Consider the following 15,716-nt stretch of genomic DNA (forward strand, 5'->3'; position numbering starts at 1 on the left):
AAGATGTTTAAAAATCTTACTGCATAATGTAAGGATGTGATGGTACAGTAGATGGTGTTGATTCAAAACTTTGTTGCAAACCCACTTTCTTATTATAGTTGTAGACAGTATAGCACAGACAAACATGTGCTCGGGATAATTTGTTTTTGACACTGAACAATGAGAGGTGGCCTAATTATTAATAAAAACAAAAACCTGGCAATATTCAAATGTTTTGTCAAGTCCTTAACCTAGAAAATGACAAATAAAAAGCCACTGTGACCTCAAACTGACCTATGTCCTTCCCTTTGTTGACGCCCTTTACATCCATAAAATCAAGTTGGGACAAAATATTAAAGTCCATCTTTGGAGTTTTTTATGAATGTTCTTTTTTTTTTTTTTGAAACTCAGAATGGATTTTCCCATGTACTGTAAGTACATTACACATTGTCTGTATATTGTAATAGGAAAAGTTTACACAGCAGGAACCATCCACATAAATGCATTTTTAAAAGCCCTCTGATTGACACATTGTAAGGGATTAATTGAGAGGCCATGAAATGTGCGGGAGAAAGAACTGTAGTCTCATTAAAGTGTGTCACAGTTACATTGTATATGTAGCATTATGTATGGATATTTCCTGTGAAAGCACCACTCACCTTAAAACAGTACAAAGTTTCACTTACTAAAGTTTCATTTCTAGTCATATTTAACCATTTGTCCGTTTTACTCCACCGGGAGAATTGCTTTTAAATTGTACAGTATACTGTCTGTCTTTGACAAAATATACCACACAATGATGATGGGAAGTATTTCTGTGACATGCCGTCATTCACACAGGCGGGGACCCTGGAACAGCAGCAGTCTACATGCATGCTATACAGAGTTCACCTTTTAAAGAGCCATGTTTGCTCTTGGTTAAGACAGCGACTGTACAAGCAAACATTAGCCCTTTTTACATAGAGATCACGCGATAGCGTTGCTACGAAGTCCCTTCAGTACGTCACCTTTGATTTTTCAAACAGCACCAAACAACAGCAGCATATTGCCCCCCAGTGTGTGATTTTAGACAACATGCCGATGTTCCAGAAACAAAAGAGGTGTGATGGGCATGACGTGACACACAAAGTCGCTGTGTAGTGAGACAGATGACGTACCTGTCTGCAGTGCTTCATTACCAATAACAATGGTATAACATGGAAATAACAATCATGCAGCCTACTATCTCGTCCTCTGCTGGAAAGGTAAGGGGCTCCCGGACCTCATTGTTTCCCCCAATTGTGGATATTTTCAGCTACTGTTTTTCTTGAGTTAGCCGCTAACTGCTATCAGCTGCTTTTCAAGTCCCTTTTTAAGTTGCATAGCATGTCATCAAAATGTCACACCTGTCCTGTCCATGGTCCCGTCCTGCTGGCTGTCACTTTAACACAGACACATTTGGCATTTTTACTTCCCCCACTGCTGGATTAAAGGCGAGACAACGCTGCCCCCCCCCTCCCATTTCATGATCAAAACTTTTATAAATGCAAATTTTCAGCCTTGAACAGGCTGTGTAAAAGGGGCTACTGTTGCAGGGTTAAATAAAAACTAGTTCCACAAATAAAGGGAATCACCACTGTTGAATGGTATGGAACTTATTAGAGGAGGAAGTCAGTGAAGGTAGTATTTCACTTTTTTTAAGCCAGACTCTCCACAATGTTATTAATATATTGGCATTTATTACCTTCCCCTATAATATTTCAAAACAGTAAAACCACAGTAGTGAGTTTAATTGTGACAAGGGATGTTTAATGATAATATTTATGTAAAAGGCTCAAACCTGACCCAAACCCTCACTATACACGTGAAAATGAGCCTGAACTGGCACGGACATGTAAATAACCTCAGGCTCTGTCGGGTTTGGGTTGTGTTTGCGACTATATTTTAGCAAGCAGACTCAAAATGGATATGTCTGTGTACCCAGTTGCTGTCACCTTATCTCCTGACAACAGATCACATTGCACACACACACACACACACACACACACATACACAGACACAAACCAGGAAGCTTAGCTGCCCCTGCCTGGCTCTGCACCCCAGCAACAGGCTGGCAGCTCCCAGTTCTGAGGTCTGTCCCAGTGTGAATATGTGTGACTGTGTGTGTGTGTGTGTGTGTGTGTGGAGTCTACACCATGAATATTTCAGCCTTGACCCAGTTCCCCCATGCTAGGGATGTCCTGTCTTCACCAGAGGAGACGTGGTGTCATATATTCCAGGTGGTTAACTGAGTCACTGTGTGCACTGTGACATTTCAACCCACTTCCACTTAATTCATATGCAATCAGGATTATACTGTGTGTCAACCAATACTGTGCAGGCCCATCCAGTGATGGATATTCATTATGGACAAAATGCTTGCAAGTGACGTCTATTACATTTATACAATATAGACTGGCCCTTTGAGTTATGTACTGTACATATCTGTGAAATAAAAGACCTACTGACTTTCCCTGAGATCACAGACTGAGGGCAATATATGCACATATTCTTTAGCTTGTGTTTTATGCACACACACACGCACACAAACAACCAAACAGGGTACAATGAGATGCCTTAAGGTCTATCCTGTATGTGCAGAGTCTTCCTGGAAAGAGGAAGGTAGCAGTAGCTGGCAGGCTCACTGCTCCGGATCGATACAGGACTGCTTTTACTGCTGTTTGTGGACGCCTCCTCTCCACTGTGTTATTTTATCCTTCACTGAGCTCCGTTCATTTGTTGTTCATTTGCTCTGCTGTGTTGGTTCAATAAATCTTATATCATCTTTGTTTTCCCCCCATTACAAATAGCGGGCTCTCCTTTGCCAGGTCCTCCACAGTATGTCGGCTCGTCCTCAACAGTTATTGTCTTTCCAACATTATCCGGCAGGCCCATCTGTGAGCTGGGAGAACAGATTTGATAAAAGAGTGTGATATACAAAGAAAATCAAATTTACATACACTACACACATTACACATGCAAACATACAGGGCGCTTTGAAACAATACAAGACTGCACAGATAAACATATCACACCCTTCCCCCCCCTTGAAGCCACACACACACATACACACACGTTATAGCTGACCTGCCATAAGCTCCATTTAGGTCACAGTCTGCCTGGCCACAGGTGGTCTTCCTGTCACAACCAGTGGACCATGACTGTGAAGGATTAGTTTGGAAAGGTACAGTACCACAAAACACAGTTTATATTAGACGGGAGACTGAGAAGCTTAAGTTTCAATAAAAACAAGAGAGAGAGGCAGTGTGATGTGGGACTGTATTGTAGGAGAGGAGAGGAGTCTGAGTTTCTCCGTCCACCAGACTTCTGCAAACGGAGGGTGCCAGGCATGCCAGGGAAGCTGTCACTGCTCTCACTGCTGACAACCCCGGTGCCACCCGCCTCTGTTTGTGTTTTATTCCCCTGCTTCCTCGTCATGGCAACCTGCTCTGTTTCCTCTCCTCCTCACCATCCTTCTTCTCCCCGGTCGCCTTCTCTCCACCTCGTAGCCTTTTTTTTCTCTCCATGTAAAGTGATTCTCCAGGTGGAGGTTGGCCATTTGGAAGCTTGTGGACTGGCAGTTGACTGGTACGCGGTTTCTCCTTGAACCCGCGCTCACCCCAGGGACTGAGGCCCAGGGGGCTCTCGCAGCTCAGCGTGGCTGACGTCCAGCATCTCCTCATCGAGTAAGACCGCCGCCTGGCCACACTTAACGCTCCCAGCTCCAGACAAAGGCTGCCATGTCCTGTAAATACTGTCAGAAGCAGTTAGGCGTTACACTGATGGCTGATTAATTTGTGTGGGTCATTTCCCCTTAAAAATTTGGGTGCAAACCAGATTTGCCTATGGAAAGAAATTATACGACCTTATTTGCCACCATTCAGTAATTTTCTGCCGTCTCTGTTTGGGTGTGTGCGGTATGTGTGGGCGTGAATGAGGAGTACATGACGGTTTGATTTCCCTCCGATACATCAGTACAACAGTGACATTTCAATCTGTCTGTATTGTGTCGTCTGTCCATGTGTGTGTCTGCCTGTGCACCTGTGGAGGTGTGTATTGTGGAACAGAAGATCACCTTGACTGTGGCCAGTCAGAGAGAGCCGTGGGCACTGAAACTGAGAAGGCGGGGTTGAACTGGCTCCCAGAAGGCCGTTCTGTTCAGCACAGCCGTCTGCAGCCCCTCTTTAGACTTCCTCTCTCTCTCACTCCCTCACACACACACACACACACACACACACTCTCTTTCTCTCACACACACATGCGCACATTTCCCCCCCTCCAGCTGGGAGGTCCCGGGAGGTAGTGAGGCTCACTGACTGATTAGGTCCCAGGTAAAGCACTGCCCGGGAGCCTGCTATAAAGCCAAAGTCAATGACGACGCTCACACACACACACACACACACACACACACACACACACACTCAAACACACTCAAACACACACCTACTGTACACCTCTCCCCACACTTTTACACAGCACATGCATACACACATAAAGACACACAGACGTGCGCATGCCTACTGTCTCTATCAGACAGCTGCTCATGCAGTCTGCTCACCACTGGGATTTCCCCGTATTGTATATGATATAATGATATTATTCCCTCTATTTGCTGGGTAGTTAGGCACCATGCCAGGCGGCTCACTTATGAAATTGGGGTAAAAGCACAATGTTATTTCAGGATACGAAATGGCTATGGAGTGGGACTGGTAGAGAATCTTACTTGGACTCTACATTTTGTTTCTGCTCCTCGTTTAATTGTCGCCTCTTCGATGCTCTTTCATCTTATTTACTTTTCTCTCTTTCTCTTCCCCATGTCCCTGCCTTTAAACGCTCTTTACAATGGTCTCGCCTTTAACAATAGCCTTCGTAGCACTGTACCCACATTTATAAACCATGCACCACAGTGCAAATCAGGAAGTTGCTGGACAATGGCAGCGGCCCCCTCCAATCCACAGGCAGTAAAACGTCTCTGATTCTATTCTCTGCTCTCTGCCATTTTACAGTCTGTCAGCCTGTTAGTAGCTCTGTAGTTCGAAGCTCAGACCGGAACCCTCCAATGCTATTTCCAGCCCTTTTCTGAAAACCCGCTATTGTGGAGGTATAATTACAGGCCTATATGCTGCGCTTAATTCTCAAACAATAGGGTATACTTTTACACAAGGACATGAAATTACTCTCCATTCAGAACATGCTCGACTAGACAACAGAGCTCTTCATGTTCAGAGGACATTTACGCGGCTGTAACGATGCTGTGCAAAAGCCAGACTGCGAGTCTCTTCCTGTTGCTCCCTCTCATTACGTCGATGTTCGCCTAACACCACACTGTTGATGACTCAGGTAGTAGGCTTCTGTTTTTGTCTGTCTATCTGTCTGTCTGTTTAATAATCCTAGCGTCAAATGTCAAATGAAAAGAAGGGAGATTGTCGTCTGGACTGTCACACAAAGTTTGGGGTGTTTCAGGACAACAAATCTAAATTGCAAACGTCAGCGGGCTGATGTGGCAGATTCAGCTTTTTCTATCTAATTTCTTTCCCCTTTCTCACTTTCATTCATGGAACAAGTCGACAGAGTTCCCCAATTAATTAGTAACCACAAGTAACAGTCACTGGAATTCATTTTCTCTTTTCATTTGCTGTCTTTCCTCTGTTACTCTTTTTTTCTCCCGCCACAGCTCTGTTGTCCCTCACTGGTCGCAGCCCTGTGTCTGACAGTGATGGTGTTGTTTCCCCGTTCTCTGTTGGCCTCCTTCTTCTCTGACAGGCACCCAGCTCCTGACTCCTAATTGGTGGTAATGCTAGCAGCATCTGGTTCTGGTGAGCGTCTTTGTCGACGACGGCGGTTATCCAGCCGTTTGACAGCTGGTTGCCATAACGTCATCACCTTGGCGACAGACTGGACTCTGGCGCTGTTCTGGAGTACCTGCCACTCAGCATTACCAGCCACCCTCACAGAAGAGACAGGGCATTTCATGCATCCAAGAAATGAGGCAGTTTCAGAGTGAAATTTGATAATAAGCTTATTTCAGCCCCCACCGCAACACAACACAACACAGCAAACAGCCCTTCCAGCTCTCCATGACTAACCCCAGCCTGTGGGAAACGGACTAATATTTTAGTGGATGAATTATATGGCCTGTTAACTTTAAAAGATTCTGTCGACAGCGCATGGTGTCAGGATGCCATTTCATATAATGCCATTTCATTTCTCTACTTTTCACCGTAGGATTCCAGCTTTACTAACGATAGAGAAACTAGAAACCTTGTTGGCCTCAAAAAGAGAACAGAGGAGAATTAAGTCTTTGGGAGTTCTCTCTCTTTCCCTCGTCTCTCTTTCAAATCCCTACACTCTAGTCCTCTCCTCTTGTCTCCGCTCTCTTCATACCCCTGTGGCCACATCCACAGTATTCCTGGAATACTCGGGCTCAATGCTCGTTTGTGTCAGTCTTTAGTGCAAGATACTGGTGCAGCTGATGTAGCCTTTGTTGTCTGGCAACAATTACTGTATTTGATGCTTTTTTTTGTGCAATAAAATAACAGCTGTTTTAGACAAATTAATCTCAAAAAAATCTTTATGACTGTGAGGAAAATACGCCAGCTGTCTTTACTAGTGATGGTGAACATTACAGAGAAACTGTTGGAAGAGCTGGAAAATGAAATACCTCAATATATTTTGACCAAATACCTCAATATTGACATTGCCACAATATTGTAGTGTTGGCTATTGATGCTTTCACAAAAAAATTATGCTATGAGATGTTTGATTTATCTCTAGTAATGCGGATGTAAGGTCTAAGCAGGTAAAGGCAAATAATAGAGATGGTAAGTAACATTTATATATGTTTTCATTAATTTATAATCACCTGAAAATATAAATTGTTGTGTTTTACCCTAGATCAGAGGCGTCAAACTCGTTTTCGTTCATGGGCCACATACAGCCCATTTTGATTTCCATTTTTATGAGTCGGACCAATAAAACCATCGCACAATAACCTATAAGTACCATCAGCTCCAATATTTTCCCTTTATTTGTGTAAAGAATTATGAGTACATTCTGTAGACGTTCATCCTTTTACAGAACAGATGAACAGCCTGAGATGTCTTGAAACATTTCCTGACATTTCCTGATATAGATTCTTTTGAACTGAAGCTGCTGATTGACAATATTTTACACAATGTTCAATATCTTTAAACATGGTCACCGTAAGCATTCATTGTTATATCAGAGAACTGTATTTTGGTCGGGGTAGAAGAGTCTCTGGAGCAGAGTTTTACATGAAATAGGCAATGCATTGTTTAACTTGCTCCTGAAACCTGGCACCTCTAAGTCGAGTCATCTAGTGGGCCGGATTGGACTCTTTGGCGGGCCAGTTCTGGCCCACGGGCCGCATGTTTGACACCCCTGCCTTAGAGCAAGCTGTTTATATCTACATACAGAGCACATCCTCCTTCATAAAGTGTGCCATGTTGTTCTACAGTAGCCCAGAATGGACAAACACTGGCTTGAGATGGGGTCATTTGTGTTTTTGCGTCAGTCACCGTAGTCACAGGAAAAGTTTCAGTTCTGCAGCCTCACTGCTAGATGCTACTAAATCCTTTACACTATACCTCTAAAACTAGGAAAAGACAATACTTATGATATTGCAATGTCTAAAATCTAACACAGTCTCATATCACAGGATCGATATAATACTATATTGCCCAACCCTATTTTCAAATGATCCTCAGAACCTGAAAAATAAGATAAGTGGCATTAAGGTTATATGTGCCACTGCTTGGCACAAGACATATATCCAGAATGTTTACACACTACTTTAGCGTGATTTGAAAATTCATTCATTCAACTACGTATCACCACTCAAGCTTTTATGATTAAGCATTTATGGACGCACGTCTCTACTCATATTTCTACCGAGATTGTCAGGAGATAGACAAACACAGACGCATACGAAAAACTTCATAAAATAAAATAAACATGCACCTCGGTCTCGGCAAGGTGGCACTCGTTTCCACACATCACATCATATTTGCTGCTATTTCATATCCACGCATGAGCAAACACAGTGCTGGCCATACAGGAGAGGAGGCGGCAGAGGAGCAAACAGCATGAGGGCACCATGTTCAAACTGTGGTGACCAGTGGCTCCTGCCTGTCCGTGGCCTCACAGCATTGCCTCTGCCCCTGTGGCTCAATGCAGGTATTCACAAACTGGATTCCAGTGGCCACCGAAATATCTAGCCCAAACGGACACAGTGACTCTTCTAGGTAAACATCGGCCCAAGCCAGAATCTAAACCTTATAGCCTGCCTTTCTCTCTAAGTATCTCTGTCTCATTTTCTGCTGCTCTCTGGCTTTGTTTCCCTCTGCAGCCTTTGCCAGCCTAAAAATGAAAATGAGCATGCTGTGTAACAGACCTCACAACTCACATCCTGGAATTAAATGCTCCCAGTCAGTAATAAATGTAAATGCTGTGTTGGCGCTATTTTCTTCCGTGAAAAGAAACTAATGATGATTTGGGGGAAGGTTTACTTCAGATCTACGTTTCTAAAAAGATTAATCGAATGACATTACACTGTAAAAAAAGAACAAACATGTTAAGCAATAGAGAGTAATTTCTCATCCTTTATTGTTAAATTGTGTAATTATTGTTCTACATTTAGTGTCTCATCTAAAGCAGCTGTGGAAGCTGAAGGAGACTTGATGATTTGGCAAACTTTTAGCAGAAACAAAAGGCAAACATGGGGCTACAGAAGAGGCAGACAGCTCACGAGAGAACAAACCACACCACAGAGAGAGAAATCAAACCTAAGCACAGCCTTCTGAAACCAGACAGCCCTATCTCCCTGCACGCCTTGGCGCAGATTGTTTCTACTTATTGTTTACTTGGCTGTTTGACTGATTGGTTTATTGGTTGCAGTCCAAACTGGGAGTGTAATGATCTGAAGTTACACGTTTCACGGCTTTCAAAGAGTCTTTGCCAGTACTTAAAAGTTTGTTTTAATGCTGCTCTGGCATGTATTTATTAGTCAATGCTGCATAATTAATTCATTTATAGTAGGTACGCCTGTGGATCCTCAGGTGTGCAAATACCTTTACTTACATTTCAGCCTTGCTTGTTTTATCAGCTGTATGACATCACTGGTTTAAGTGTCGGTACTGTACTGTAAGTATGATTGGGATTCAGTCAGTCACATGCATAATGATTTTGTTGTGTTTCGTTCACTTTGGCTTTACGTCCTCATTGTTTGGGGCTAGAGCTGAAACAGTCAGTCCATTGACTGACAGAAAAATAATCAGCAACTATTTGATAACCGCTTAATTGTTTAAGCAGATTTGTGTTTGCCATTTCAAGTGAAATGATCACGTTGAAATCAATGCAATTGGGATGCCACTTTTCATTATTTTCTGATGTTTTTAGACTGAACAAATAATCAGGAAAATACTCAGAAAATGAATTTATAATGAAACTAATCATTAGTTGCAGCCCACAGATCCTGTGAATATATCTGTAGGAATAATAATTGCAAATTCATCCTGTTTTTTTTTTTTTTTTAAACTTTAGATATTTTTCTTTTCTTCTGATCTGCCAAAAAATCAATATGTAGAAAATAATTATTAAAGTATTTGTTTTGGCACAAATTTTCAATAAATGTTTTATATGTTTTATTGAACAGCAATACACAAAAATATGTTCACTTTGTTTTTCCAAAAAGTTATTCACCAACAAAGAAAAGTTCAGTATGAGTGTGTGTGAGGTCAGTTAGACCTCAGAGAGGTCGAACTTCCTGTTTGACCTCTTATGAGCAATGTGTTACAAAACTCCAGTAACACCAACGCAAAGAGACTTATCTGCAATTCTGGAGGTGCGTTAAAAAGTACCACCAACTCCAGTCATGGATAAAGAGTATATGAAAATCTATTGTAATTTACATTTGCGGTCTTTAAACAGAACTTAATGGTTGAGAGTAACACCCACTCAAATTCAGAATTTGAATAGTTAATGGTAATGGTATGGTTTATCATACCAAACAAATCATCTACTCATGATGAATAAATATATATAGGTATAGACGTTATATTATATAAACTTAAAGACTGGCAGCAGCTTCTAGGAACGTACCTGATATTATATCAAATATTTCTCATTAACCTTTCTGCTTGATTTATTGGCTATGACATAAGTAGCGACTAGTGTATTTTTGTAGGAACCTCAGCATCGTCTGGCTACGGCAAGCAGTGGTCTACAGGCTTTCCACATTTATCGAGCATAATTGCTGCTTAAAGTCTTAAATTATTTATTATTGTGAGATCTGACAGTGCTGCTCAGAAGCAAATTGGGATCATCTTCCATGACCACCAAGGATTTGCAGATTGGAGGCAGAACTAAGTTTATTTCCTCCGCTCTGCTTTTATCCCTGCAAACGAAGCGTTTAAAAGGATCACCCGCGACAGATAACCACGTTACTGTACAGACGAATAACGCCGCTGCTCTTAAGATCCTGATTTTGTCTGTGGATTTTTTTTCTCTCTCTCTCTCTCTTCCCTTCACCCCAGTCTAATTGTGCTGATGCTCTCCCTGTGGGTTTTAATGTTTGACACGGCGAAACGCTCTTAAATCCTCCACACTGCTCCCTCCCTTATGAGGCCCAGTATCTTAAAAGCAAAAAGGATGTATGTCTAATTCACAAATTTATCACTTCGCAAAATGATGCATTAAATGAGAGGGGACACGCTCTGATTTGAAATGCTGACTTTAGAAAAGAAGTTCTGATTTTCAAAATGAGTTTAGATGGGCTCCCCTTCACCCCTCACCCACCCGCTCGCCTCCCACGTCCTCTTGCTTTCTCAGTTGTATCACTCTCCCTCCTTGAGATGGGAGGCCATGCAGCTCTCTCTTTGTCTGCTTCTCTCTTTCACTCTCACTTTCTGTCTCACGCACACACACACCCCCACACACACACACACACACACACACACAATCATATAACACCCATTTTATTGCTTAGTTAAGCTGGTTGTCAATTTAACATGTGTTTGTACATGTATGTATTTCGCAGCTACACTGCCTGCATGAACATGTGTGCGTATGATATACAGCGCTCTACATACTGCACATGCATTTCTTTCTTTTTTAAGATTACGCTCACATGATCGCCTGGATGCAATTATCTTTTGCTTTTGAGGACAAGGCGATAGAGATACTCCCTCTTTGACAAACCATGACTGATTTTCATTTCTCTAGCCTTGAGAAACTCGCCACTTGCATCAGTATCTGCTTAGGGCCAGTTTGACAGACTTGTTGCAGCAGTCTGTCTGTGCCTCAAATTGTTCATCAAGGACTTTGTCAGATGTGCTTTACATTAGACTTCTCTCATTTACTGTTCATAGAAAGCATACATTTCTGTGTAGTCAAAACACACAATCTCATTAAAACCAAGATGAAAGAGGTGGTGATATGATCGACAAAATAGCTCATTCATAAGTTATAATTAAGTCGTGATTTTATTGGCGTATCACTTACTTGTGCTTTGTTTAATACACAGAATCCTCAAATGCATTCTCTGCTGTTTAAAAAAACCTTTTTTATTTATTTCCTTATTATTATATTTTATATTATCAAGTTTTCCACAGACAGAAAAGCTGCTCTCTGGAGTATTCTGAGCTCCCCAGAGGCTGAAACCAGAGGAGGCATTTTTGAACACAGTTCTAACAGCTTTTGAACGCAGCTCAACTGGCTGTGAGGCACCGTGGGCTTCCTCTCGACAGGTCAACCTGCCAAGAAACAAGTTTAAAGAGGAAAAAAAAAAAAAAATACCAGCGCAAAAAAGAGTAAATGTAAATGTCTGCTCGAGAAGCAGTGATCCCTGGAGATGTGTTAAAACAAGGGCGAGGACTAAACTGATGACAACTCCATCCGCACGGCCTACACCGTGGAGGGAAAAAGCAAGACACGCTTGGTTTTAAGAGCTGCTCTCTTGACAGTGTTAATGACAGTGTTAGGCTACTGGTGAAATCATGAGGGAGAAGAGTCCAAGCAGTATGTTGTGCTCTCGGAGTGGGAGTTGTGTTTGGGCTAAAAAATCATTTTAGACATCATTTGCTTTTATTTACTCTTGTTGTTTTATTTTTAATGTTTTAATATTCACACTAATACGATCAAAATTACAAATGAAAAGCAAAAATTCATAAAATTCATAAAACATGAAAAGGTTAAACATTAATACCAGCATAATCTATGTTTGCCATTTCTTTCAAATTACATTTAAATTACTGATAATGCAAAGATTCAACACATGATTTTAATGATTTAAGGGATGTCCTAGTGGCTTAGGGGTTGAAGAACCATGTAATTGTCATGTTGACTATATGAGTCCAGTCAGGGAGCTTTGTTGCACATCATCCCTCCTGTCTCTCCTTTCATTTCCTGTTGCCTCTCCACTGTTTGGTATCAAAAATAGGAGCACAGCAAAAAAAACTGGGGCCCTGTGATATGCTATGATGATGGACCCACCTGCCCTCTTAATGTGCATGTACAAATAACTGAATAACAACAAAACACATGCATCTGTTGTGGATGTTAGAGTAAATAGTTATTAACTTTTTAAACCTAAAAATTAACAGTTACTCTGTGATGTTTTATTTGCTTGGACAGATGAATATAAAACTGTATTTCTAGAGCTGGCTTGGGTATAAGACAGTCTCTGCCTTTTATATTGAGGAAGCATGACTGTATTTTAGTATTAATAACAGCTTAATTTCCCAGGAGTCACGTTTTGCAACACAAGCAAGTTTGAATCGCCCTTGATTTAGATGTAAATCTCCTCTCAGTGTAAACTGCTGCAAACGGTTGCTCAACATATATATTTTAGTCACCGCTGAGCTCACCTTGTCTCACAGACTCGGTAACATGAGCAGATGGGGGGATGGGAAAAGCTGCTTTATTTATCAGCAGGCTAACTATAGTAATGCTAGCTAGCTAGGCTCAATCTACAGGTTAATATCAAACTTTCCCTCTCTTTTGGTGGCCTCTATTACGACTACCCTGATCACATCTCTGCCAGGCAGCCGCTTGCGGCCACTCTAGACAATTCTTTTAATTCCAGCAGACGCGCCATAGTGCATTTCAGACGCGGCCCAGAAGCAAATGAAAATACGCACCTCGTCTATTTTTGACGGCGCTGCAGCATGATATTCAGAGCAGATCAAGTTCTCCTGCTAACAGGCGCTGTATGTCAAAAACAGATACAATATCATTATCAAGATAAATATATTTTTAATAACAAAAGCACAGCGAAAAATCTTTGATCCGTGTTATTCATAACTGGACATTTAATGATCCAACAGCCATAAACACAATTAAACCAGACAAAAACAATAAACATTAAACTACATAACCTACTTACTTACTTAAGGTAGTAGCACAAATATCAAGAAAAAATGACCAAATCAACAAAAACTAAAGTCTAAAAAATGCTGCTTTTGAAACAACCTCGGTTTGATATGACACCACGCGTCGCAGCCATTACAGCCGGAATGCGGCACAGCTTTTACAGTCAAGATTGAGGTGAAGATAGCAAAAACCGGGACTAATTTATTTTGTATCCTGCCTAACTTTAGTGGATCATTTTTATGCAGATGCTCTGGTTTAAAATAAGACCAAACTTGTCTACAGATGTCAGCTTTGAGCCACGACGAAGGCAAAATGTGTTGTTTTTAGTCTAGCTGATTTCAGGAAACCTTGCGGCCACACAGTGGCGTATAAGGTAGTGCACGCTATTATGAGGGGCCCTATTACGCCCTCGTTACAAGTTATGAAGCACACACACACACACACACACACACACACACACACACACACACACACACAGTTTTAGGTGTACATATTTTAGCAACAGTGTGTCTTACTGCCACTTTTACGTTACATCCACTTGCAGATGCTTGATATTGGAGACATTAACATACATATTACACAGCAATCATCATTACATATCTGTATAAGACAAATCTACAAAAGAAAATAGGAAATTATTAGTTTAACTTGATATTTTTTTGTTGGTAAATTCTATTTTTTTTTTTAAAATAGTTTATGTAGAATAACTTTATAATTTGTCATAGATTGACACTGTTTTACAAAACCAGAAAACCATGATGGAGATGTGTTTGCCTTATTTATGGCATGTATGGAAAAATAGCACCATTTTTGTTTTAATGTGAGTTCTTATTTGAATGCAGGCATATTTCCAGGTGGCAGTCGGGCCCCTCCACCCCATGGGCCCCAGTGCAGCTGCACTGCCTGCACTGTCTATAGTTACGCCCCTGCGGCCACTACTAATTTGAAGGTGTGAGGAGTCAATGATGGTGTAAAACTGTCAATAAAAAAGGTTCTTCAACATTTGTGAATCAAAGCAACCGCAAGAGATCCATAAGCCTATAGTCATAAGTGTGTACACAAAATATGCGGCTGATAATCTGAGGACAGATATACACACATGCACACCCCCCGACCTTACGCCTGGCGGAGATAAAAATGCCTCAGAGAAATACTGGAAAACATTGAAAGTAAACCATCCAAGAAACGTTTGCATTTCCAGCAACTGGAAGCACTGACACTCCCAAGTTGGACGCACTATACACAAAGTATGAAAGTGTAGTAATTGTCAGGTTTCCTGTCATCTAAATCACACATTCACACATAGATAGTCTTTCACGAATGCCAGCCATGACATACACATTGTTGTTTTTTTTGCCCCCATTTTGGTATGGTAGGCGAGTGGGTCTAATAAATGGTGCACAGTGTCAAGTTACTGGCCAGCCAGAGTTCCTTGGCTACTCACCAGACATAAAGCTGTAAATCAGAGGGAGTCAGCAGATTACTGAAGCATGGCGCGTGGTTAGAGGCTGGCTGCAGGTGTGTGTTCTCAAACACGAGACACGGAGGGAGAGAGAAATGGAAGAAAATCCAGAGCAGAACTGAGAGTGTATTTGGTAGATATGGTCACTTCCCTCGTCTCTCCAGGTGCAGGATTGTGTTTCCCAGCCTCTCTCATTTTCTCTTCTATATATATATATGTATATATGTATATATGTGTACAAGTGTGTGTATTTATCTATATATATATATGTGTGTGTAGAGAGAGAGAAAAATGAATGTATAAGGCTGTACATTGCTCCAAATAATCAGAACAAGGGCCTCTTCCAAGCATGGTCGCTCTTTGGTTTGTGTTGTTTTTACCAATTGATGCCACGATGCACAGCCTACATGTGTGTTTTTCTGCGTACAGTATGTGTGTGTGTATGTGTGTGAACAAGTCCCAGAGGGTACATCAGTGTTGCACACTGTTTCATCCCTCATTGTATGTGACTCAAACGCTGCTGTTCCCGTCCATGTTTATGTATCCCTCCCTCTTGATCGAAGCAAACACAGCCTCATTAGACGCAAACACACTCGCACACAAACACATGCATGCATACATGGAAACATACAAGCAGTATACATAATGAACACGGGGCCTGAGAGTAGGACGACATCATCATCCTCTCTCTGGGTTTAGAAGGTGAGCTTTATTACAAACCTCGTTTTTTTCCCCCCAGCCAGAATCAAAAGCCACAGAGTGTAATTAAATACTCCAAAAAGCAAATGGACAGTACAAGAGTGTAGTTGTGTTGCAATGGAGAGTACTTGCAGGTGTGTCGAATGTGTTCAACGCACACATGTACACA

The 15,716-nt window shown here is 41.5% G+C and overlaps 1 protein-coding gene across 1 annotated transcript in view; it reads left to right on the forward strand.

Annotated features, from left to right (window-relative positions):
* Positions 1 to 15,716, forward strand: part of mef2cb (myocyte enhancer factor 2cb) — a 210,282-nt gene that overhangs the window by 97,301 nt on the left and 97,265 nt on the right. The gene's annotated exons all lie outside the window — the stretch shown is intronic.

The sequence above is a fragment of the Epinephelus fuscoguttatus genome, linkage group LG6, assembly GCF_011397635.1.
Source record: "Epinephelus fuscoguttatus linkage group LG6, E.fuscoguttatus.final_Chr_v1".
NCBI lineage: Eukaryota > Metazoa > Chordata > Actinopteri > Perciformes > Serranidae > Epinephelus > Epinephelus fuscoguttatus.